This window comes from Ambystoma mexicanum, chromosome 10, assembly GCF_040938575.1.
Source record: "Ambystoma mexicanum isolate Mex_15411 chromosome 10, UKY_AmexF1_1, whole genome shotgun sequence".
NCBI classification, from domain to species: Eukaryota; Metazoa; Chordata; class Amphibia; order Caudata; family Ambystomatidae; genus Ambystoma; species Ambystoma mexicanum.
In genome coordinates this window covers 842,731,226-842,755,119 of record NC_090932.1, presented here as the reverse complement: position 1 = coordinate 842,755,119, position 23,894 = coordinate 842,731,226, and the positions used below count along the sequence as shown (strand labels likewise).

The following is a 23,894-nucleotide window of genomic DNA, read 5'->3' as shown; positions in this document are numbered from 1 at the left end:
AGTGGAAGGATGATGCTTTGAGTGTAGAGGGAGAACATTGCCACTGAATCATGCTTCATGGCAGTTAACGAGATGTACATAAACCCTTATGTGAGCTGAAATTTACCAAATATATTTTGTGGCCTGAGCCCCCCAAAATTGGAAAATCGTGCAACAGTTAAGTTATAAAGCCTTCAATAAAAGGTTTTTTTATATATTGGATTTCCCATAGGGAAAATAAGCATAAATTGAACAGGCAAACGGCCTAAACCATTAGCTGGATTTGATTCAAATTCAAATAAGTTGGGCACGAAGCAGTGGCCATATGCATTTTGGTGGTTTGGTTCAAATCCCTCTAGTAGTTTCTTAAAAGTGTGTCCGAGAATGAGTTGCCCACGGCATCAAGAGATTTTATATATATGCATGGTAGATTGCAGCAAGAGATGCTTTCAGAAGTGAAAAGCCTCAACTTGTTAAAAGATGTGAGCAGCTCTCATGAAAATATTCATCAGACTGGAACATGAACGTGCTCCAAATTATATTAGGAGGGGGAGAAGGGGATATTTTCATTCAAGTGAGATTTGGGGTCGGTGAAAGAGGAGCAATCGGGTAGTGTGAGAGTTTGGAAAGGTTACAGAAAACTATTTACTTTTTATTTTCAGATGTCATAAGAACAGTGACGTTCCCAAAGAAGTCAAATCAATATTCAAAGTGTGTCAAAGGAACATCAACGTGGTTAACATGATATTAAGCAGGGGTCTGGGGGGCAGTTGGCAAGGGGTCTGGGGGGCAGTTGGCAACTTTGCATCAAGGTTGATGTAGCGAGACAAAAAAGTAGGGTTTGAACACATTTAAACATTTAGGGCCATGAGAAAATATTTCCATTTTACAGCATTGTCGGCTTCTCCCGAAAATCAATAACATTTACAATAAGCTTGAGCACAGGGGGGGGGCATTGGCATTGTGATTTGTCGCCTATTATGTTTATATGAGAATTTTGATTTGGGTGTTAAAATATATAAAATATCATGTATATATTTGTCCCAGTCTCTGATTATCGCACAGTAGCCACTGCCCTTGGCTGACATTTATTTTTGGCATATGTCTTCAACTAGACCAGAAAATGTTTGTATAGTGATGTATCATTTCCCATGATATCCAATGTGAGGTCATCAGTGTGCTCTAGTTTACAGTGATGTAATTGATGCTGTAATTAGTAATACCCTATGTGATGTAATCTCTGATCTCATCGATGATGTCATCTGAGAGGTCACCTGGGATGCCATCAGTGTGCTCATGAACTGTGCAACGAGAAGGGTGCAGAGTTAAAGTGGCATTGCTTGCAACACTTGCTGTATTTCAGTGGTTTTGTTGTATTAAAAATTCCACTTAACGTCACATCCAAAAAATGTTAATGTCTATTTCAGGTGTTTGTTAATTATATTGTTTCAACTTAACTCGCCCGCTACGCATTATTTTTGTTTGTTGCAGAGCTGGGGGCATGGAATGGCATTCCTTTTTGGTCTTACCCTTGATGCACAGCACTGTGAAGTGTTATTACTTGGCTAGACTGGCCTACATTCAATATAGGGCAGTCTACCCAAGCAATAATACCTATCTTTGCTTAACCCTTGATAGATAGTTAATGTGCAGCAAGGGTAAAGCAAACATTACACATGTTATTACCTGGATAAACTGCCCTACGTTGAATGCAGGACAGTCTATCCACGTAATAACACTTATCTTTGATTCACCCTTGATGCACAGTTAAGCAATAAAAAGGCAGATCAATTACATATGTGTATTTTGTACTTATTAGAGATAGGGCATAGCCATCCATCCGAAACAATGTGCAATAGTAACAATGCTGAACAGAACATTCCCATAAATGGGTGCTTTTGATTTGTAAGGTGATAGTCATTATGGTAAGAGTACCAGGTGAGGGAGAAGGCACATTAGTAAATAGAATTGGGATGATAAATACCAGCAGATAAGTTGCTGAGCATTACTTTACAGTTATGTACAGTGTTTACAGAGCTGCAAAGTGGATGCCAGAGGGATCAATGAGTGATGCTTCTTGATGACATCAGGTGTGTCCCTTCAAGGTCAATGAGGTGTTTCTTGAGAACCGTGTTATATCCATGGACAATTAATATTTGGGGGTCAGAGAAAAGCCAAGAGTGTTGCTTGCTCTCGAGTAACAGAAATCGTTGATGGATGCTTCCATATCCAGTGCACCTAATGTATTCTAAATTGTTATTGGATAGCTGGATCACAATCTACATTTTCTATGTCTTTTGATGGTTTTCGTTAGTCTTTTTTTACCTGTGCGTGTGTATTTCTAATGACTGATGTATTATCTATGGACATCTGAGTGCTGCTCCTCTGATTTATTGCTTGGGCACTTAGTGTCATGCATGCTGGACGTGGTCCTACCTCCTACGCTCGTAGAACAGCAAGACCGTTCTATTCCAAATGGCGGTTGTTCGATACGTTGCCGGGAAAACGACGTTTGCACTTTTCACGTCGCTAACTTCACGTGTATTCTGCTTCATCACGTGAACTACGGCATTACGTATTTAAGCAGCGTGGAAACTTCACTCGCTGCTTCTGATCGAATCATTTGGCGTTGTGTAGCTGAACCTCCGGTCTGCTTCCTTGCAGGTTACTACAGCTACTTTTTGGGCCTTCTATAGCGTGTTTTCCGTCACACGCTGATTCCTGGAGCTGTTTGGTTGCGTGTAAATCCACACGCGCACGCTATCTTCAAACGCTGTTGGCCTGGTCTGCGTGAATCCTGTTCGCGTGTAATCCACACGCGTACGCTATCTTCAAGCGCTGCTGGTCTGGACTGCGTGAATCCTGCTCGCGTGTAAATCCACACGCGCACGCTATCTTCAAGCGCTGCTGGCCTGGACTGCGTGAATCCTGTTCGCGTGTAAATCCACACGCGCACGCTATCTTCAAGCGCTGCTGGCCTGGACTGCGTGAATCCTGCTCGCGTGTAAATCCACACGCGCACGCTATCTTCAAGCGCTGCTGGCCTGGTCTGCGTGAATCCTGTTCGCGTGTAATCCACTATCTTCAAGCGCTGCTGGCCTGGACTGCGTGAATCCTGCTCGCGTGTAAATCCACACGCATATCTTGTCTTCGAACGCTGCTGGCCTGGACTGCGTGAATCCTGCTCGCGTGTAAATCCACACGCATATCTTGTCTTCGAACGCTGCTGGCCTGGACTGCGTGAATCCTAATCGCGTGTAAATCCACACGCACACGCTGTTTTCTTTGCGGCTGTACAGAACCGCGTGAACTTTGTTTATACCTTAAAAGGAGCGTTATTTCCAACTCCTGCACCTGTGATATTAACAGGAGGATTGATTCATTTCTATACTTTACGCTACGTGGGAAGGAAGCTTTTCAAGGATAATTGGAAGGTGACAGTGAACAGTACTTTGGACGCTATCCTGTGGTGCATCAACCCGGTATCTAGCGTGAGCCTCGTTCCGTTCGGGATAAGTCTCCCTTACTAATCTTCCCTTCCTTGTCGTTTGTTCTACCTTGGATTCCTCAAGAGACTCTGCTGGATTCGTCTGCCCTAGACTCAAGGTCAGTATGTGCATTCATGACATTTTCTATTCCATCATATCCAGGTTGGGGCAGTTATTCATGATACTTTATTTTGTTCTAGGCTGACTTCCTATACCTTACCCACGCCCTTTCCAGTGATCCATCGCTCTGCCTGTTTTACCGGTCAGAGAGTTGTATCATTTGGAAGGTCTTAACTTGACTTCACAACTATCAAAACGCTTGAACAGGGATCCGGAAGACCCTACCACCTGTATCCTTTTGAGTACTGTATCCTTTTCGGTTAATACTGTGGTGCTTTCTGACACTTAGCCTTTGTGTCCAGAATATTAATTCTCCTCGATGTTACCTCGTCAACAGGGCAATATTCAACTTTGGTTTCACATGGGTTGTTTCTCAACCTCACCTCAATGGCATAGCTCACTCTCTGTCAAAGAATCTGTTGTCATGAGCAGACTTTTTGGATCTATCGATATTGCAAATTGCTGCATCTTAGAGTTTTTTCGGATGGACTATTAATGCCAAACATGGATTTTGCCTTTATGTGGTATTGGCCTTTTTTTACATTTATTTCCCCAGATGCCTGGAGCATACAGAGTTAAGTATTTAGAGCTGCTTACTGCTTGTGGTAGAGGACATGGTATAGAAAACAGATTCCTACCCTATGTCACAGAAAGAGGTTGATCATATTGTGCAGTGGGTTGCTCTGGGTGTTGGTAAATCCTATAGGTGTCCATGCATGTGACTGAGTAAATGATCTCATATATTATGTCTCATCTGACAATTGTCAGTAAATTCTGCTTGGACACCATCTTACTTCATGAGCATATAGTCTTTTGTTTCATTTTGTTTGCAAATGACAGTTGTCTTCCTATAGGCAGGATTGTAGTAAGACCATGTTTTTCCTTATGTGCCAGCTTCAAGCTGCAGAGCTTTGCAACTAGGTAGGCAGGAGTCGGAGCAGTCGTTTTAAAAATTATTATTAGAATATCTAGCAACAGGGGGAGGACGGGCAATTTATCAGCAATGGATCTACATCAAACAGAGGAGGAAACATTGGAGATCAGATCACCCAGTCTCAGATAGGGTGGTCCGTGGAGGGTGTGTGAACCTAGGTGTTAGGGAGGAGCCACTCCTTAAAGAGAATGGTCTTGAGCTCCTTCCTGAACTATAGGGCATGTCTGATGTTGATGGAGAGGAGGTTCCAGAGTCTTGGGGCATAGACAGAGAAGGCATGTCTTCTGGTTCTTTCCTTCCTGCACCAGGAGAGTTCAAGTCTGCACATGTCCTTATTTCTGGTGGATTGTAGGCCTAGAGAGATGCTGAGTTTGTCAGTGAGGTAGCTTGGGGACTTCAAGGTGACAGCCTTGTAGAGGGTGGAGCATGATTTGAAGATGATACAGGCTTGCAGTTCGATAACGGTCCGGGTGATGTCAAATTTACAGTCCTTTGAAGAGTCATGCTGCAGTGGGTATTTGCCAGAAGGCCTTCCAAGAGGGCATTGTTCACCATCCAGGTGGGAGAGGACCAAGGCTTGAACAGCAGATCTGAAGTTGTTTTCTGGGACAAATGGCTTGATTTTCTACAGGAAAGTTGGTATAAAAACCATTGGATCCTTTCTTGTTATGTGCTGCTTAATGGGGAGGTGTTTGCTGATGTCGAAACCAGTGACCTGGCTCAGGTGGCCAGAGTCATTGAGGTGCATAGAGAGAGCCAGGTCTGGATATCTAGGTGGGGAGGGATTGAGATTCAGAAAAGCACTGGACATCCACAACTGGATCAATGAAAGGCAGGCCTTGAGCCTTTGGATGTCTTTCATGGAGGATTGATGCCTTATAAGGTAATGTAGGCAGAAGTGTATGTTATAAATGGTGATTTCGGCTTGCAAATGTAATCGGCGGTGCATTGAAAATGAATTCTGTTCATGATATTAATACATGCCCAGGCTAGTTTCACTTTCGTTGCACAGAATATCTGATAGTTTCATGGCTTCTTTTAAATGATTTTTTATGAGGGGTCCTGAAATTGATGGGTGTGATATCTTTTTTGTACCCATACATAATCTAGCATCTGGAAATGTTTATTGGGCCTGGCCAAAAGTTCATCGTTGCATTTTGATGGATGAATCTTCTCAGAATTCTGTAATTAACTAGGCCGCCACAGTTCTGCCTGAGTTTTGAAACATTGTAACATATTTTTCAGTTCTATACACCTTCTTCCCAGGGAATTCCCAAGGTTTAGGGCTGCATTGAGATTAATCCTAGGTTACTCAAGTGAGCACTGAGATTATTCTCTGTTCAACTCCTAGCCCATGGAGTTTTTTTTACAGATCGGCTGTGATGCTGTCTCTTCTGCTCACACCCAGAATCAGCTAAGCAGCCCTATTTTGGACCTTTTGAAGGCATCTCATGGTGCATTTTAAGGGTACTCCTGTAGAGAATCTTGGAACAATCCATTCTATAAATGCCAAGTGCATAGGCCACCACTACGTTGGGCAAAAGTCCACCTCTGAGAGTAACTGAGCATTTTTACCCACCTGGATCTTTGAAACTGTTGTAGGTTTTTCCTCAATGCTTTGAGTTCCCCCATGGTAGACTTTTTTGATGAATTATCTCTGCGATGACTCAGGAATATCTGTGCCTTTTTGCTGTTGGTGCTCAGCACGCTCCATGATGGCTTTCTGCCAAAAGGCTGCTCTCTTTCATGCTGGCTGCATTTTCTATAACTCTCCATTCTTCTGTTGCCAAATGGGTGTAAACATGCACTGACCTTTGTGTACCTTACTGAATTTCTGTCTCTGATTAGATAAAGTACATTTTCAAATACTGTATATTTGCATCCCTTTCAGTTGTTTTGCAAGTGGCTTCTACCATTTTGGTAAAAAATTATTCAAATGGATTGTGTCCTCCCACATATTTCTCATCTTTGATATCTCCAAGTCTGCTTGCAGCTTGCTTCAGAAAAACTTTTTCATAGGGTCCAGTGTCGTGCAGCATTGAGTCGTGGTCTTCGATGGGCTCTGTAGGATCCCTCATGACGTTGACGGTGGTATATGAAGCGCTCACCGTGATCTTAGTTCAATTCTTTCTTGCATTGCTGCATACGTCTAAGCTACTCGCCTCAGCGAAATTCTTATTGCGTTTGTTCCTACAATCAAGTCAATTCAATATTCATCTAACACGTCCACAACACCAAAGACAGGTTTCAAATGGTTTTCAGACAGTGGGGCAAAAATGTCCATAACCGACCCTCACTGTGTCTGTATGTGGTGTTTGGGGATAAGCCGCAAGGTGGATGACTGTGGCTCATGTCAATCTATGACTGCCAAGGCCTTGCAGAAAAGGAAGGGGAAACTCGATGCAGGTAAGCCCTCTCTGAAATCCCCATCCAAAAGAAAGTTGTCCTCCAAATCGAGGGATGTTTCCACTGAGAGAAAACGCCTGAAACATTGGAGACGATCGAGGTCCGGTACATGACGCTCGTCCTCTCATAAGAAGAGTAACAAACGGCATTACAGGTCCTCGTCATCATCGTCTCCCGAAAAAGTGTTTCCAAAGAGATCTCGGACTCCTGTGGACTTGGAAATCTTCCACTTAAAAAATGCTTCTGACAAGACCAGAAGGGAGTCTCATGTGTCTGTTTTGTCTAAGTCTGCAGCTTATCCTTCTTATCCTGCAGACAAAGAAGATAGAAAGGTTGACTCTTTGGGAAAGAGAGTGTTTAGTGCAAGAAGCATGGCACTAAAATGGGTCATTGCTACAAGTTCTTTAGCTAAATACACAGACCCCCTTTGGGGTGTAGCTGCCTTTGCAGTAGAACACATTCTGGAAGGAGAGGGAAGGCAAGGCTTTTTAAGACTAGTACAAGATGGAAAGGATGCTATGAGGCAGTCTTTACAGTCCAGACTGAATACAATGGATTCCGTAAAATGGCTGCTAGTACTGTGCTTAGGTGCATATCATGGCTCAGAAAATATTTTTTTTTTCTGCAGACGTCCAGGCATGTTTAATTGACATGCCTTTTGATTGAACTTGCCTGTTTAGAAAAAAGGCTGACAACAGCCTGGAGAAGCTGCAGGCTTCCAGAGCTGCAGCAAAATCATTAGGGGTGGCAATCGGGCAACCTCATCCTTCAGGTCAATGATGGAGAGGATGTCCTTTTCTTTTCTATTTCTCCATCTCTAGAGGAAGAGGACAGTTCTTGCAAAGCAGTCAGAGGACAACTTGTGGAGGCAGAGGAAGAGGAGGTAGACTCCCTGCCCAACACCTGCAGTTACCCTCAGCTGCAGGTGGAGCAGCAAAATGCCTCCCTCGCCCACAATTCTGTGGTAGGAGGCAGACTGTCACATCACCTCCCTAAGTTGGAGAACCATAGCTTCGGAAGCATGGTGCCACATACGGTAGCAGATGGTTACTGCCTTGCATTCCTAAAGAAACCTCCCGATTGTCCCCAAAAGCCAAATGGACCTTGGTTCCAGATCCGCTCCTTCAACAGGAGATTCTCATCCTGTTGGAGAAAGGTTCAGTAGAGCTGGTATCTGTGGTGGAGAGGAACCGGGGTTGGTACTCTCCCTGCTTCCTGATTCCCAAGAAGGACGGAGGAGTGCTACCCATCTTAGACTTTAGATGCTTGAGCAAGTTCAAGATGGTAACTCTTTTCGCAGATCCTTCAGGACTTCGACTCCAGGATTGGTAGGTGTAATTGGAAACCTTTCGGGCTCACCTCAAACCCAAAGGTCTTCACCAAGCTTATGGCAGTGGTGGCAGCAAGTCTAAGGAGGGAGGGTGTTTACATCTACCCTTACCTAAACAATTCATTGATCAGGGCTTGTTCTCTAGAACAGTTCCAGAGTCCTCTCAATCGCACCTGCCTCTTCCTCCATGAGCTGGACTTCTCCCTGAACTTCCATAAGTCTCACTTGACACCTTCACAGAAGCTTCAATTTATTGGAGCAGTCCTGGATTCAGCCTCTGGAAAAGCTTCGCCATCCGAGTTAAGGGCTCAACATCTCTTGCAGATAGTCCAAAATGTTCAGAGTGCTCAACATCTCCCGGCCTACAGCTTCCTAAGGTTGCTCGACCTCGTGGCATCCTGCATATTTCTGGTGTCAGAAGCCCATCTGAGAATGAGATTCCTTCAGTGGGATCTCAGATCCCAGTGGTCTCAATTCTCTGGCAGAGTGACCAACCTTATTCAGGTCCCGACAATGGTCACCCAGGATCTCCTGTGGTGGGCCAGCTGAGAGAATGTGATGAGAGGAGAACCCTATTGGCAACCGTGGCCAGAGATGACAGTTGTGACAGATGCCTCCCTCACAGGATGGGCAGCGCACATGAGCGGGCATTGGTCTCAGGTGGAGTCCAGACTCCATATCAACCTTTTAAAACTCAAAGAAATCAGACTAGCGCTGATGGCCTTCCTGCCCTCAATTCGAGGGGGAAAGTGTCCTGATGATAATGTTCAACACAGTGGCCATGCACTGCCTCAACAAAAGATGGGGTGTAGGGTTGCTGCCCCTGTGCAGAGAGGCAATGCAGCTCTGGTGCTGGGCACTGAGAGAAGGAATCACTCTTCTGGCGGTTGATCTAGCCGGAGACAAGAACACAGAGACGGTCGCTCTGAGTAGTCAGAGCATGATCTCCCACAAGTGGGAACTAGCTCACAAAGTCCTTCTGGAGATCGTCACCCTTTGGGGAACCCATCAAGTGGATCTATTTGCAACCAGTGTCAACTGTAAGTGCGAGCTGTTCTGCGCCAGGGAATTTCCGCAAAGATGAGCTCTAAGGGACGCGTTTGTGGTGGACTGGGAATGCCCACTTCTGTATGCGTTCCCACCAGTGCCCATCATTCCTCACGTGATCAGGAGGTTGAGGAAGTTCGGAAAAACCATGATCCTCATTGCCCCGAATTGGGCCAGGAGAACGTGGTAGCTGGACTTTCTGTAAATGGCCATTTGCCCTTCAATTCGTCTTCCCAAAGGGAGGACCTACTCTCGCAAGAGGGAGCTTGCATTCTTCACCCAGAGATCAGGACTCTCAATCTTCACTCCTGATGTCTGAAAGGGTGAGATATAAGGATTGGGACCTTCTGGAAGACATAATGGAGGTATTGCTTTCGGCTTGGAGGCCAGCAACTAAATCCCTTTACCGCTGCTGTTAGAATACGTTTTGCAGCTGGTGCAGGGAAAAGAAACTTGTTCCTTTCACATGTAAACTTCCTCATGTTCTATCTTTCTTGTTCCAATTGACCCATTATGGGTTGCAAGTGTCCACAGTGAAGGGCTGCTTAGCGGCGCTGTGTATCTTTCACAGATCTCTGGATGAGGGGTTTTATTTTAAGGTGCCGATTGTGGTATATTTTGTAGGGCCTAACAAATGTGTTCCCACTGTGTGAAACCTGGAGGTGTCTCACCCGCTAGTCCCAGGGGATCAGTCATCCAGATGGCCAGGACACAGCTATCGTTTTCTGATCCAATTCCTAGGTGTGGACCAGTGCGGGAGGATCACCTGGTGATGGGGTCTTCGGGGAGTGGGACACTGGATGGTAAGACAAGGTATCCACTTCCCTGTAACACCTTTACCCCATGCTACCAGGTTGGATACTTAGGAACTCAATCCCGCCTTCACAACGCAAACACTTTCTCACGGACAGCTGGCTATAAGAGAAAATGCACTAATACCTGAGCCGTATACTTGGCATGTCCCAATTCAATGGTCAGGCAGGGTCAGGCAATTACTGACATCACACACACCTGACTTCCATTACACTTCCCCACACTAATAAAAGGTGGAGCACACTCCAAGATGGAAATTTAAAACAAGGAGAAAGACGGCGAAACAGAAGGGGATCTCAAGAAGGGACGTGCCCTTGACCTTTTCGACGAGGAACCGTTAATTTCATAAAACCTCAAGAATAGAATGTGTAAGACCGGGAAACCAGGCTCAAAAATCCTGCATTGTGTCAGAGGTACCCAGGGCCCTCCTGCATCGATAATCAAGCCGGGGAGAATCACCTTCTGCCGTGGTTCTGTCCTTGGCTCCTACAACAAAGCAGCGGCAGTGACATCAACACAGCCGGTGAGTTGGGGAGACCGATACGAGACCGGTCTGCGTTGAAGCCAATGTTGCAAGGAGCAGCGTTTTATGGTGAGCGCTGAAGTGAACAGTGTATGAAACGCATGTTATAACCAACACAAGTAAAATTGAACAACAGATGAGTGATTGAACTTTGAAGCCAAGATACGATACCTTTGTGGTTCGGCACCAAGTGCGTGTTGATTCGAAGGACTCTGTAAGGTATCCAACTGAGAGTTGACAAAGGTGAAAGAGTGGCAAAGAACTGTGCATCAGAGTGGCCCTGCGACGGGTCAAGAAAAATCCTGTGCACAATCGAAGGTCTTCTATGTTGATACTGCCAAGGAAATTGATGACAAAGTAGATAAAGTTGGTCCAGACCCAAATGAGGGAGCTCAATTGAAAACTTTTTGATTAAAGCAAGTTTGTGTTAGAATGAATACAATTTTTCCGATCCTGGCGGAGGGAGACTGATTGAACATTTTGTTAAAACGTATCCGACCCTGACTGAGGGGGATGCAGAGTGAACCATGAATCACTTGAGAAATTGGATACATGAAAATCTTACGAGCATTGTGTTAAAGGGGATGTGAGCCCTGCTGAGGCAGATCCATGGTGAATTGTGTTCACCTGAGAAATATAGTGCATGTGAAATCCTGAGAGGAAAAGAACATATTGTTTGTTTGTCACATCAGACCCTCTGAAAGAAGAGACTTTGAAAGGCAAAGAGACTTGGGTACAGAAGGCCTTGATGCTAATGTTGGAACTGCACCCTCGTGCTAGAGAAGCCAAAAACTGTGCTAAGCTTGAGTGTGCCGCCTTGTCCCGTGCTGAAAACGTGGGGAATGGAGGCCAACAGCCTGAATATCCTTACATATCGTTTCTTGAACACTTCTTTCTTTTACATAACATTGTTTTCCACACTATTTGTATTTACAGGTAAGGATTGGCAATAGGTTTATTAGTATAGGCCATTTTATTTTCACAAGACACCACTAGGACTGCGTTTTTATTATTTGATGGTCGTAGCTTGCTCCCATCTTTAGATTTAGTATTAGAAAGGGGTTTTTCAAACTCTTTTTGAAGTTCAATTAACACCATTGCACTGTGTTCACTTGTGTCCGTCTTACTGTTGATACCATGCCTTCCTTACATGTGATGTCAGGAGTGGGATGTGACTCAATTGAGACAAATTGGGGAACACTAAAACTCCAGAAGCTTAGTCATAGAGCCTCAGATCCCTCTATCACTACGAAAGAATCCATAGGCTTTATTATCTGTAGCATCAGAGAAGCTACTGTCCCTTCACGGAAAAGGGGAATGATTCCCACAGACATAGTTTTGATACCCCCCTCCAGGGTGTAATGTAAGATTGGCTCCAAAAGCTGGCCTGGCCAAGAAGTTCGGTTTAGATGTCCTAGTATGCTCCGTAGATCCAGACTTCCAGGGAGACATAAAGGTTCTCCTACAGAACCATGACAAAATTCCATTTGAAGTACATCATGGGGACAAAATTGCACAAGGAATTCTTGAAAGGGCTCCAATTCCTCGTTTTAGAGAAAGTGAACAGGAACATAAAGAGAGAGGTACCTTAGGCTTTGGGGAAACTGATGAACCATCTACCACTGAAGCAAAAAGGGAAGAAGAACCTACCATCCTTCCCGACCTAGTCTTCGCCCAGCAAAATGATCCAGTTCTTGCAGAGGCTTTTTTGCAAGTGATTCCTGAAGGGGACAGATTAGAGAAAGGAAGTCCCTTTTTCTTCCTAAAACAGGGATTACTGTACAGAAAGGAAACATCCACACAAGGCCTATGTAAAACTCAGTTAGTAATCCCCAAAACCCATTGGAAGATTGTACTAGAGATTGCACATTCTCATTTGACAGGGGGACACTCAGGACAATCTAAGACCCCGACGCACATCAGTGGGACATTTTACTGGCCAGGTATCCATGCTTGTCATGACCACAGACCAGGATCCTAGTTCAGGCTCTATGGAGGAGAATTTACAGGGCTAAATCTTGGGAAAGTATTGGGCATTGCTTTAGGTTAGACCAAAATATGGTGACTTCTTATAGAGCTAATGGGTTTCCTGGTTTCCCTTAATGGCCGCCTGTTTGTTCCTACGAGTAACTAACCTTGCTGGTCTAGTTGTTGTCCTTGTTGCCTTATATTAGCCCCGTCTTCCTGGAGGCACACGCTTCGCGTCATCCACTGCCTTGCAGTTCAACGCTTGCCACGGTTCCTCCGTCTCAACAGCTGATTCCTGTCACAGTATTTTCCTCAGAATTCCTGTCAACAGCCCAGTATTATTTCCCCTTGCGCTTCCCATTTTTGAAGCCACCGTTCTATCCACCTTCCCGCCCCCTTATTTTCTTTTCAGTTGTTCATTCCGTTCCTGTCAGCCCCTCCACAGAGTTTCATGAGAAGAGTTGTGTTCGTCACGCAAGTACCGTTTATGGTTGTTTACCTCAGCATTTCGTAACTATCATTCCTTTATCTGTGGAAGTCATTGAAGTGTTAGCACACAGTTCCGTTATCTGTGAAAGTCATTGAAAGTGTTAGTACCCAGTTTTAACTGGCTTGCTATCAGTTTTCTTGGTAAAAGGTATTTCGTTGTGTGACTCGTTCGCTGCCCGTGATAACGTGTTCATTGAAGCGTTTTGCGGTCATCATTGTGAGTCAAGTATTCAAACAGGAAATCACACGCGTTACACTCACATTGAATCTAACGCTCCTTATTGTTGCTAGGAAGGTTTGTGGGTATCTATTGTTGCGCACTTACTTACAGTTTCACTGAGAGTTGTTATTTCATTTAGACCAGTCATGCACAGTACTTATGATGTTGTTTTTTCATATTTCCACTCAGGTGTGTTCTTATTCTAGGTATTACACATATTAGAGCATCCCTTGCCCAGTCCATTTTTCTTCTTGCCAGATTTTTCATCTTGAAGCTAAACCCTCAGGCATAGGAGATTGTATTCTCAATAAATCAGTCAATCCTCATTCAATTCATCATCATCAGGACTAGCGCCACTGTGTAGAACAGGATGGATAGCTCTCAAAATTAAAGTCTCAGGTGAGCTTTCTGTTTCTCAAGGAAATTATTACCATAATCCTTGTGGTTTTCAGAATTAATTGGGGAACACATTATTAAGGGAAGTTTATATTTATTATATTTTCTACAGAATCCACTTGCCACATCGAATATCAAATCGAAGATACCTAGAGCTTCCAGGGCGTCCCCGCAGAGTTCAGGTAAGCATTACAGAACGCAAAGCCACCATTTGAAATGACTCTGCCTGGGCGTTATGGAGACTCCAGTGGTGGATCAGTTGGCTCAGTTATTAGGAGAATTAAGAGCGGAGGTTCATGCTGCTCGTTCTGAGGCTTGTGCACTGCGTAGAGAGTTAGTAGTTAACAGAGATCGTACTGATGAATTAGCACGCCAGCTCTTGCAGACCCAGGCCGGTCAAATTCCCTTGCCCGCAGCCAATACCTCAGCCCCATTCCCAGTTGCACCTCCTACTCCAGTTCAAGTAATAGTTCCGGGTAATATTCTGTTAGCGCCTCCCGAAAGTTTATGGGGGATTCTAAGAAGTTTGCTGTTTTTATTAATCAATGCCGACTCCTTTTTCTCTGCCGCCCAGGTGTATTTTCCACAGATCAGCCCGAGGTGGCCTTCATACTATCCTATTTGGGTGTCTACGCGGCAGATTGGTCTATTCCATTAGTTAATGGGGATGACCCAATCTTAAGGAACCTTCAAGAATTTCAGAAAGAGATGGAAAAACTGTTTGCGCGCCATACTTAGGTCAGGCACTGGATAATTAATTACTTTGACTCCGACAGGGTAACCAAGAACTGTTGGCTTATGTCTCAACCTTTAATAGATTAGTGGCAGAAACAAATTGGCTCACCGAAAAAAGAACCACTTCATTTCATAGAGGATTACGCAGTGAATTAAAAGATGTGCTGGCACAGTTAGTCAATCCTCCAGAGGGTATTTCAGAATTTATCGATTTAACCATTCAACTGGATCAGCGTTTACAAGACAGAAGAGTTTATCATTCCCGTTCTGAGAACAGAACTTATTTTGTTCACCCAAAAGAAAATCAGTTGAGAACTGGTTCTGAGAGTCACGTTGAGCCAATGCAATTGGGAGTTGTCGGAGGACCCATCTCGCAGGCTGAAAGGGACAAGAGACGCCAACAGCAATTGTGTCTTTACTGTGGGAAGGCTGGCCATTTCCTCAAGGATTGTCCTGTTAAGCCCTCACGAAAACCCCTTGGAGGTGTCAACCAGGAAAAGAAGGACCAGGTTTCGGAAAACTCCAGTGCCCGACTAGTGTAGAGGTCAGCTTGTCGAGCATGGAAAAGGGTTTTGTGACCTCACACTTTGTTTTTCCAATCATCTTATCTAGTCAAGAGCAGCCCACTAGAGTGCATGCCTTACAGGCTTACATAGATTGTGGCGCTGTCGGTAACTACATGGATTCAAATCTGGCGATAAGGATGGGTTTTCTCCTTGTGGACAAATATGAAGCTGAAAATGTATCCGCAGTTGATGGTACTCCCTTAGTTTCTGGTCCTGTCACACAACGCACGGATAATCTTAGCATGCTTTTCCAGGAGAAACACAGAAAGAGGATTATGTTTGACCTTATTAGTGCTCCACAATTGCAGACCATCCTTGTCATGCCTTGGCTATATAAACACAATCCAATTATAGATTGGCAAACTAGATCTTTGACCTTTTCAGCGGAATGTGAAGATTCCTGTTCTTCAACAGATAACCTGGAGAAGCCCAGTCCAATCAAAAAGATCACTGACTCCACACTGGGATTAATTGGTTCTTTACCTCCTGAGTATATGGAATTTCAGGACGTCTTCGAAGAGAAATTGGCAGAGGTGCTACCGCCACATTGACCCTAGGATTGCCAGATTGATCTCCTTCCAGGGGGAAAAATTCCTTGTAGCCGGATTTATTTGTTAACTGAGAAGGAAGACTCTTATCTAAAGAAATATTTAGACCAGTATCTAGCCAACTACCTAAGAAAGGAGGAGATCTCAGAACCTTTATTGATTATCGTGCCTTAAATCAGATCACTGTCAAAAATCGATATCCCATTCCACTCATTTACAATTTATTGGATCAAATAAAGGGAGCTCGGATTTTTACCAAACTGGACCTCAGAGGGGCTTACCACCTAATCCGAATAAAAGAAGGCGACGAATGGAAGACCGCTTTTTGCACAAGATATGGTCTTTTTGAATACCAAGTTATGCCTTTTGGGCTGTGCAATTCACCGGCAACCTTTCAATGCTTTATGAATGATGTTTTGAGAGATCTACTGGATGTTTTCACAGTAGTTGACATTGACAACATTTGAATTTTTTCAACAAGTCCCTCGGAACATGTGAAGCACGTTACGGCTGTCCTAAAGAAACTGCATGAGAATTCCCTTTTTGTAAAATTGGAAAAATGTTCATTTCATGTTCCCGAAGTCAAATTTCTGGGGTTTGTGTTATCTTCTCAGGGAGTCAAGATGGATATTCGAAAGGTGGATGCTATACTTACTTGGCCGGCTCCCACGTCTGCGAAAGGAGTCCAATGTTTTTTGGGTTTGCAAATTTCTATCGACGTTTTGTGGAAAACTTCTCACAGTTGGTACACCTCATCACGTCACTGCTTAGAAAGAGCAAGAGATTTGAATGGACCAACGAGGCTGATGTCGCCTTTCAGAGCTTAAAGACCAAGTTTACCGAAGCCCCTGTCTTACAGCATCCTCCACCTGATTTGCCCTTCGTTGTGGAAACAGATGCCTCCAGTGTGGCGATGGGTGCGGCATTGTCGCAACGCAATCCAGAGACTCATGAGTTACACCCAGTGGCGTTCTGGTCAAATAAGTTCTCTTCCGCAGAATGCAATTACACTATTACTGACAAGGAGCTGTTGGCAATTAAGAGTGTGTTAAAGGAATGGAGACATTACTTGTTAGGGGCTCAGCACACGGTTACTATTCTCACGGACCATCGAAACCTGCAATATCTCCGCTCCGTCAAGGCACAATCTGCTCGACAACTGCGATGGGCACTATTCTTCGTTGAGTACGATTTCATCATTACCTTTCCACCGGGAGTACGAAATGGTAAGGCGGATGCATTGTCTCGAATCAGCAAAGGAGAAGAGGCCTTTGTTCCCCCGATTCCCGCTAATATCACTGCCGGAGAAAGAGTTTTGGGGTTGATCAACGTCTTGGACCCTTTTCTTGAAGACCTGCAGAAGGAAGTGAAGAAAAACTTGACCACGCAAGAACTGCAAGCATGGGTCAATAGAGGAAATCAATTTAGCATTCAGGAGGAAATGCCTTATTATCAAGATTGCCTGTACCTACTGAAGAGATGAGAAATCAAGTAATTTCCAACTACCATGGCTCCTTGATTGTAGGTCACCCAGGAGTGACCAAGACCCTGGATAAGATCAAAAGATACTACTGGTGGCCTACTTGGCGCAAGGATATTATTCACTTTATTCAAACTTGTGGAAATTGTGCACAAAATAAGAACTCTAAGAAAAAAACTGGCTGGTCTTCTTCAACCCTTGGATGTACCACCAAGTCTTTGGCATACCTTGTCAATGGACTTCATCACAGATCTTCCGCCATCTTGGTGGTAGTAGATTTGTTTTACAAAAATGGCCCATTTTGTGGCATTACAAGGTCTTCCAACAGCTTACATTCTAGCTAAGGTCTTTTTAGAAAACATATTTAAGCTACATGGTTTTCTTTCCATTGTAATCTCTGACCGAGGTAGCCCATTTATCTCAAAATTTTGCAGGAAGTGCTGTTCCTTGGCCAAGATCGATGTCCAGTTGTCCACAAGTCATCATCCACAGACCGATGGTCAAACGAAGTGCACAAATCAGACTTTGGAGCAGTATTTGCGTTCTATGCTTCATCAGACAGATGATTCCTGGTTGGACATTTTGTGGGTGGCAGAATATGCTTACAACAATTCAATCCATTAATCTACAGGTCTCAGTCCGTTCTACACCCTTCATGGTCGACACCCTCGAACATCTGCTTTTGACCCTCCAGAGCCTTTAGAGATGCCGGCTGTAAAGACTCTCCATGACCATATCTCAACTGCTACAATTCAGGCTCATAATAGTTTGTCAACAGCCAAGGAATCTCAAAAGAAGTTTGCTGATTGCCATCGAAGTGATACTCCAAAGTTTAAGGTGGGGGACTCTGCCTGGTTGTCCTCCGAAACCTGGCTCTGAAAGTTTCCCAAAAATGTCTTCCCAGGCATTTGGGTCCATTTCCCATAGAAACTGTCATTAATCCAGTGGCGATGAGATTGACAATTCCCAAAGAAAATGCAAATTCATTCAGTGTTTCATGTTTCTCTATTAAAACCAGTTAACCCAGAGACTCGTTTAATACAGGCTCCAACTCCAGTTGAAATTGAAGACAATCAACCAGAATTCGAGGTTAAAGAAATTTTGGATTCCAAGGTAGTGCGGTGCAAATTATTTTACCTGGTTGACTGGAAGGGTTATGGTCCGCAAGGCAGATCTTGGAAACCTTTAGAAAACATCCATGCCCCTAGATTGTTAAAAAGGTTTCATTTAAATCACACTCACAAACTGGGGAGAGAGTCCTTGGGGAGTGGGGGGGTGTGGAGTACTGCCATTGTCACAGGTTTCCCCTTTTCTCACCTGTTTTCTCTGTTTTGTGGAGTCCTTTGTCAGGATTTTCTTCCAAGCAGTTTGGGTCTTGTACAAGCCGGCTCGGCCGTCTTCGGATTCCAGGATTCGTTCAGCTTCTTCGTCTGGGATCTTTGGAAACTCCAGGAAGCTTGGAATGGAGGAAGCACACGGAGGCGGTCTGCACGGAACGCGGAAGGAACAGGATCAAGGAAGGTAGAAGGAAGGGAGAAGGAGGAAGGTACGGGAACCAGGAAGCAACACAGTTCAGGAGAACGAACTACGGAACACATCAGGCCACAGCTATCGGTAGCGTTGAGACGCGTGGAACCGCAGGGGAGTGGCTAATTTATAGAACGTGCTGCATAGGACGTAAAGGTCAATAGACCGCGTTCCGTGTATACAGCCATTTTGGGTGTATTACAGCGAGTAACCCCCGATGTGCCAGGGACCAGGAAGACCAGAAAGGGCGTGATCGACGGATCATGACAGCCATGACCACAGAGCAGGATCCTAGTTCAGGCTCTATGAAGGAGAACTTAGAGGGCTAAATCTTGGGAAAGTATTGGGCATTGCTTTAGGATAGACCAAAATATGGTAACTTCTCATAGAGCTAATGGGTTTCCTGGTTTCCTTTAATGGCTGCCTGTTTGTTCCTACGAGTAACTAACCTTGCTGGCCTAGTTGTTGTCCTTGTTGCCCTATATTAGCCCCGCCTTCCTGGAGGCTTGCGCTTTGCGTCACCGACTGCCTTGCAGTTCAACGCTTACTGCGGTTCCTCCGTCTCAACAGCTGATTCCTGTCTCAGTATTTTCCTCAGAATTCCTGTCAACAGTCCAGTATTATTATTTCCCCTTACCACTCCCCATTTTTTAAACCACCGTTCTATCCACCTTCCCGCTCCCTTATTTTCTCTTTAGTTGTTCATTCTGTTCCTGTCAGCCCCTCCACAGAGCTTCATGAGAAGAGTTGTGTTTGTCACGCAAGTACCGTTTATGGTGGTTTGCCTCAGCATTTCGTAACTATCATTCTGTTATCTGTGGAAGTCATTGAAGTGTTAGCACACAGTTCTGTCATCTGTGGAAGTCATTGAAAGTGTTTGTACCCAGTTTTAACTGGCTTGCTATCAGTTTTCTTGGTAAAAGATATTTTGTTGTGTGACTTGTTCGCTGCCCGTGATAACGCGTTCATTGAAGCGTTTTGCGGTCATCGTTGTGAGTCAGGTATTCAAACAGGAAATCACACGCGTTACACTCACATTGATTTTAGTGCTCCTTATTGTTGCTAGAAAGGTTTGTGGGTATCTATTGTTGCGCACTTACTTACCGTTTCACTGAGAGTTGTTATTCCATTTAGACCAGTCATGCACAGTACTTATGATGTTGTTTTTTCATATTTCCACTCAGGTGTGTTCTTATTCTAGGTGTCACACATATTAGAGCATCCCTTGCCCAGTCCATTTTTCTTCTTGCCAGGTTTTTCATCATGAAGCTAAACCCTCAGGCATAGGAGATTCTATTCTCAATCAGTCAATCCTCATTCAATTCATCATCTTCAGGACTAGCTCCCCTGTATAGAACAGGATGGATAGCTCTCAAAATCTAAGTCTCAGGTGAGCTTTCTGTTTCTCAAGGAAATTATTACCATATCCTTGTGGTTTTCAGAATTAATTGGGGAACACATTATTAAGGGAAGTTTATATTTATTATATTTTCTACAGAATCCACTTGCCACATCTAATATCGAATAGAAGATACCTAGAGCTTTCAGGGCGACCCCTCAGAATATAAAGAACTTCATTCAGACATGTGAAATATGTCAGAAAACCAGTACTCACATTCCCTCGCCTGCCCCTCTGAATCCTTCACCGATAAAGACGTCCCTTTCTCAAGGATTGGGATGGATATAATTGGGCCATTGGAAACCTCTAGATGGGTAACAAATATGTCCTCGTAATCGTCGATTATACTACCAGATGCCCGAGGCATTCCCTATGTGGAACAACACCAACCAGCAGATTTTAAAACACCTATTGCCATATTTTTCCAGGGTTGGTTTGTGTCAGGAATCCATCACGTGAGCAATACCTGCGTTGTCTAACCTTGCAGCATCAAGAGTCTTGGTTGTCAGTGTTGTGGCCGCCAAATTCGCCTACACTAACTTCATTCATACTTCCACAGGTTTTACCCCGTTCTTTGCATTGTATGGTCAACATCCTAGGTCTCTGCCCATCGACCTCCCGTTGTTGTCTGACAACCCAGCTGTCCAAGGCAGTCTTCGGGACATTACTACTGTACACGACCAGGTACATTGCCATTTGAAAGAGGGACAGAAATGTGCAAAGAAACATGCAGATAGTCACTGTTCTCCTGCTCCCGAATACCATCCGGGCATGTCAGTCTAGTTGTCCATCAAGAATCTCTGCATTCCAATACAGAGGTGTTTAAAGCCTCGATTTGTGGGTCCCTATCTTATCAAGGATGTCATCAATCCATTGCCAGTCAGGTTGGACTTACCGAAGTCTTGGAAGATCCATCCCGTCTTTCACGTATCTTTGTTCAGATGGTACCAGGCTTCCCGTCCGCGCACCTCCTGTTTCTGTGCAGGGTCTTGAGGAATATGAGGTGCAGGCCATCTTTGACACTAAGATGTCCCGGGGCGTTAGGCTATTTCTGATACACTGGAAGGGTTACGGTCCTGAAGACCGCACCTGGGAGCCTGAGTCCAATCTACATGCCCTGGAGTTGATGGCCTGGTTTCTTGACTCTCGGGGGAGGTGATGCCTCATTGGGGGAGGATACTGTCAGGAATCCATCATGTGGGTCATACGCCAAGTCACGCAAACCATTAGCAAGTCCCAGTGCCTCCCGGTCTTTTCCTTCTTCATCTGCGGCCCGTGCAGATTCAACTCCCGCTCAGGAAAATACGTGAAATGCAAAGAAAGTGGCTCACATTCCCAGTACCTTTCCGTTCATTCAGACAACTCTGGGGGTTGTCATGGAAACACTGGTTGCCTGTACACCAACGCTCCAGGCTATGCCGTGTTCAGCTTCCTGTTGTGCAGGATGTTCCAACCAACGTTGATTTAAGCAACGCCCCTTGCCACTAACGTTGCTTCTGAATTTCGCTTTTCTTCAAGCCTTACGTACTACAGACCTTGTTATTCTTGTCCCCGACCCATTTTGCTTATGGATTCCCGATTGCGCAACCCCAGGCTTGTTATTCATTATTTTGCCTTACGTCCTGATTCCTGACTTTGCCTGGAACATTACTGACCTCGGAAACGCTACCTGGTTTTCCCTTGCCTCAAGTTTTGTCTTCTGTCTTTTGCTTGGAACGTTAACAACTTTGGAACACTCTTGGATCTGGTTTGACGCTCATGGTATTCACAGATTTTGGACATTAAGAAAATCATTGAACTCGTGTGTGCAGACCAGAGCCTGCCACTTAGCACAGTACAGGCGTCTGCATGCCGGCGGGTTTAGGTTTGATTCCTGGTATTTTGGATTGCTACTTTGTTGACTATCAACTCCTGCTGCGAACCACCATCACCTTGTATTCCTTGTTCTTCCAACTCTGATATACACCCTGGGTAAGACAATTTTGTTCACATTCCTGTTTATGCTTAGTTTATAGTGTAGGCTTATCTTCCCACTGCTCTTACTTAAAGACATATTGTGGTTTGTCTGCAGGATCACGCCCCACTTGTTGCATTTAATTCATTGACTACAGAAAGACACACACGTGAGTTTCAGTAGATTTCATTTTGTTTGTCATTGCATTGTGAATCACTGTGAATCCTGAAATCCTGTCTTTCTTTGCAGCCAGCTGTGTCCCAGGGTGAAATCCATCTTTCAGGCAATCCTCCTTCCAAACAGTCCCTTCGTACTTTTGAGAGCTGTATTGTGAGGAAGAATTTGTACGACGTGCTCAACTGCCCATAGGCAAGGAATCCAGTGGTCCTCATTAGGGTCCTAATAGTTTTCCTAAGGAAATTCTAACGGATCATGGATCCAATTTTATTAGCAAACTCATGGGTGAAGTCAAGGAATTGCTCCATATCGCCACCTTAGGAACCTCAGGTTACCACCCCCAAACAGCCGGATTGGAAGAAAGATTCAATAAAACACTCAAAATGATCCTAAGAAAGTTGGTAGATAAGGATGGGATGGACTGGGATTGCATGGTCCCCTGGGCCCTATTTGCAGTAAGAAAAACCCCTCAGGCGTCCACTGGATTCTCTCCTTTTGAACAACTTTATGGTAGAGAACCTAGAGATGCCCTGGACATGCTCTGGGAGACCGGGGAGGAAAGAGAAGAGACACACATTCCCCTTTCGCAAACAGCTACCAGATTGAGAGAGCAAATGAAACTTGTTCGAAATCTAAAAAAAGTCCACTTACGACAAAAAGGTAATTTAAGCTCATTTTCAATATGACAAAAGGTATTCGTCCTCTTACCTGCCTCGGAAAACAAACTTGTCTCAAAGTGGCATGAGCCATATGAAGTATTAGACAAGCAGGATCCTGTACCTTTAAGCAGCCTGAAACCCATCTCTACTACGTAAATCTCTTAAGAGTGGAAGGAAAATCCTTCCGCCACCAATGCAACAATACTATCTTGTTTGGTACCAGAAGAAATAGATAACTTTGAATTAATTCCCCAAGAGCTATCTAGTCAACAAAAAGAATATTTAAAAGATTTAGTCACAACATTCCCCAATGTATTCTCTGAGAAACCAGGAAGAGTGCAAGGCACTTATCACTATTTCAGAACTCCAAAGGGAAAAGTGGTCCATCAAAAACCATATAGACTCCTGGAAGCCCGTAGAAAGATGGTGGATGAGGAAGTGAAGAAAATGCTAAGAGCAAATATCATCGAACCCTCTTCAAGCCCATGGTCCTACCCTATAGTATTGGTCACAAAACATAACCATTCCTGCATAGACTTCTGACAGGTCAACGCCATCTCCCACTTCGATGCTTATCCCATGACGCAAATCGACAAATTGATTGAAATGCCACCTTCCTATCAACCCTAGACTTAACCAAGGGGTACTGGCAGGTCCCAGTATATGACCTGAAAAGGAAAAGACACTTTCTAGACACCCCTGAGACTACTGCAGTTCAAAGTCCTCCCTTTTGGCATGCACTGGCCCCCGCCACTTTCCAACAACTTATGGACAAAATATGACAGGCCTACTCTGATTTCTCTGGGACATATATTGACGATATAGTCATTTACAGTAAAACTTGGGAAGACCATCTTTTCCAACTCTTTACTATATGAGAGCCCTCAGAGAAGCCGGCCTAACTGCCAATCCATCCGTATGCAAGCTAGCTCAATCAGTCATGAAATACCTCGGCTTCTTTGTAGGGAATGGTAGTGTGCAACCTCAATGTGAAAAAGTGAAAGCCGTCTTAGATACCCCCACACTCAAAACTAAGAGAGAACTCAGAGCATTCTTAGGGTTAATCGGTTATTACCATAGGTTTATCCCTAACATCTCTGACAGGACAGCTACACTGGCAGACACATTAAAGAAGG

At 44.4% G+C, this 23,894-nt stretch overlaps 1 protein-coding gene across 1 annotated transcript in view; it reads left to right on the top strand.

The window, feature by feature from the left end:
• Nucleotides 1-23,894, top strand: part of ZBBX (zinc finger B-box domain containing) — a 1,294,113-nt gene that overhangs the window by 1,231,049 nt on the left and 39,170 nt on the right. The gene's annotated exons all lie outside the window — the stretch shown is intronic.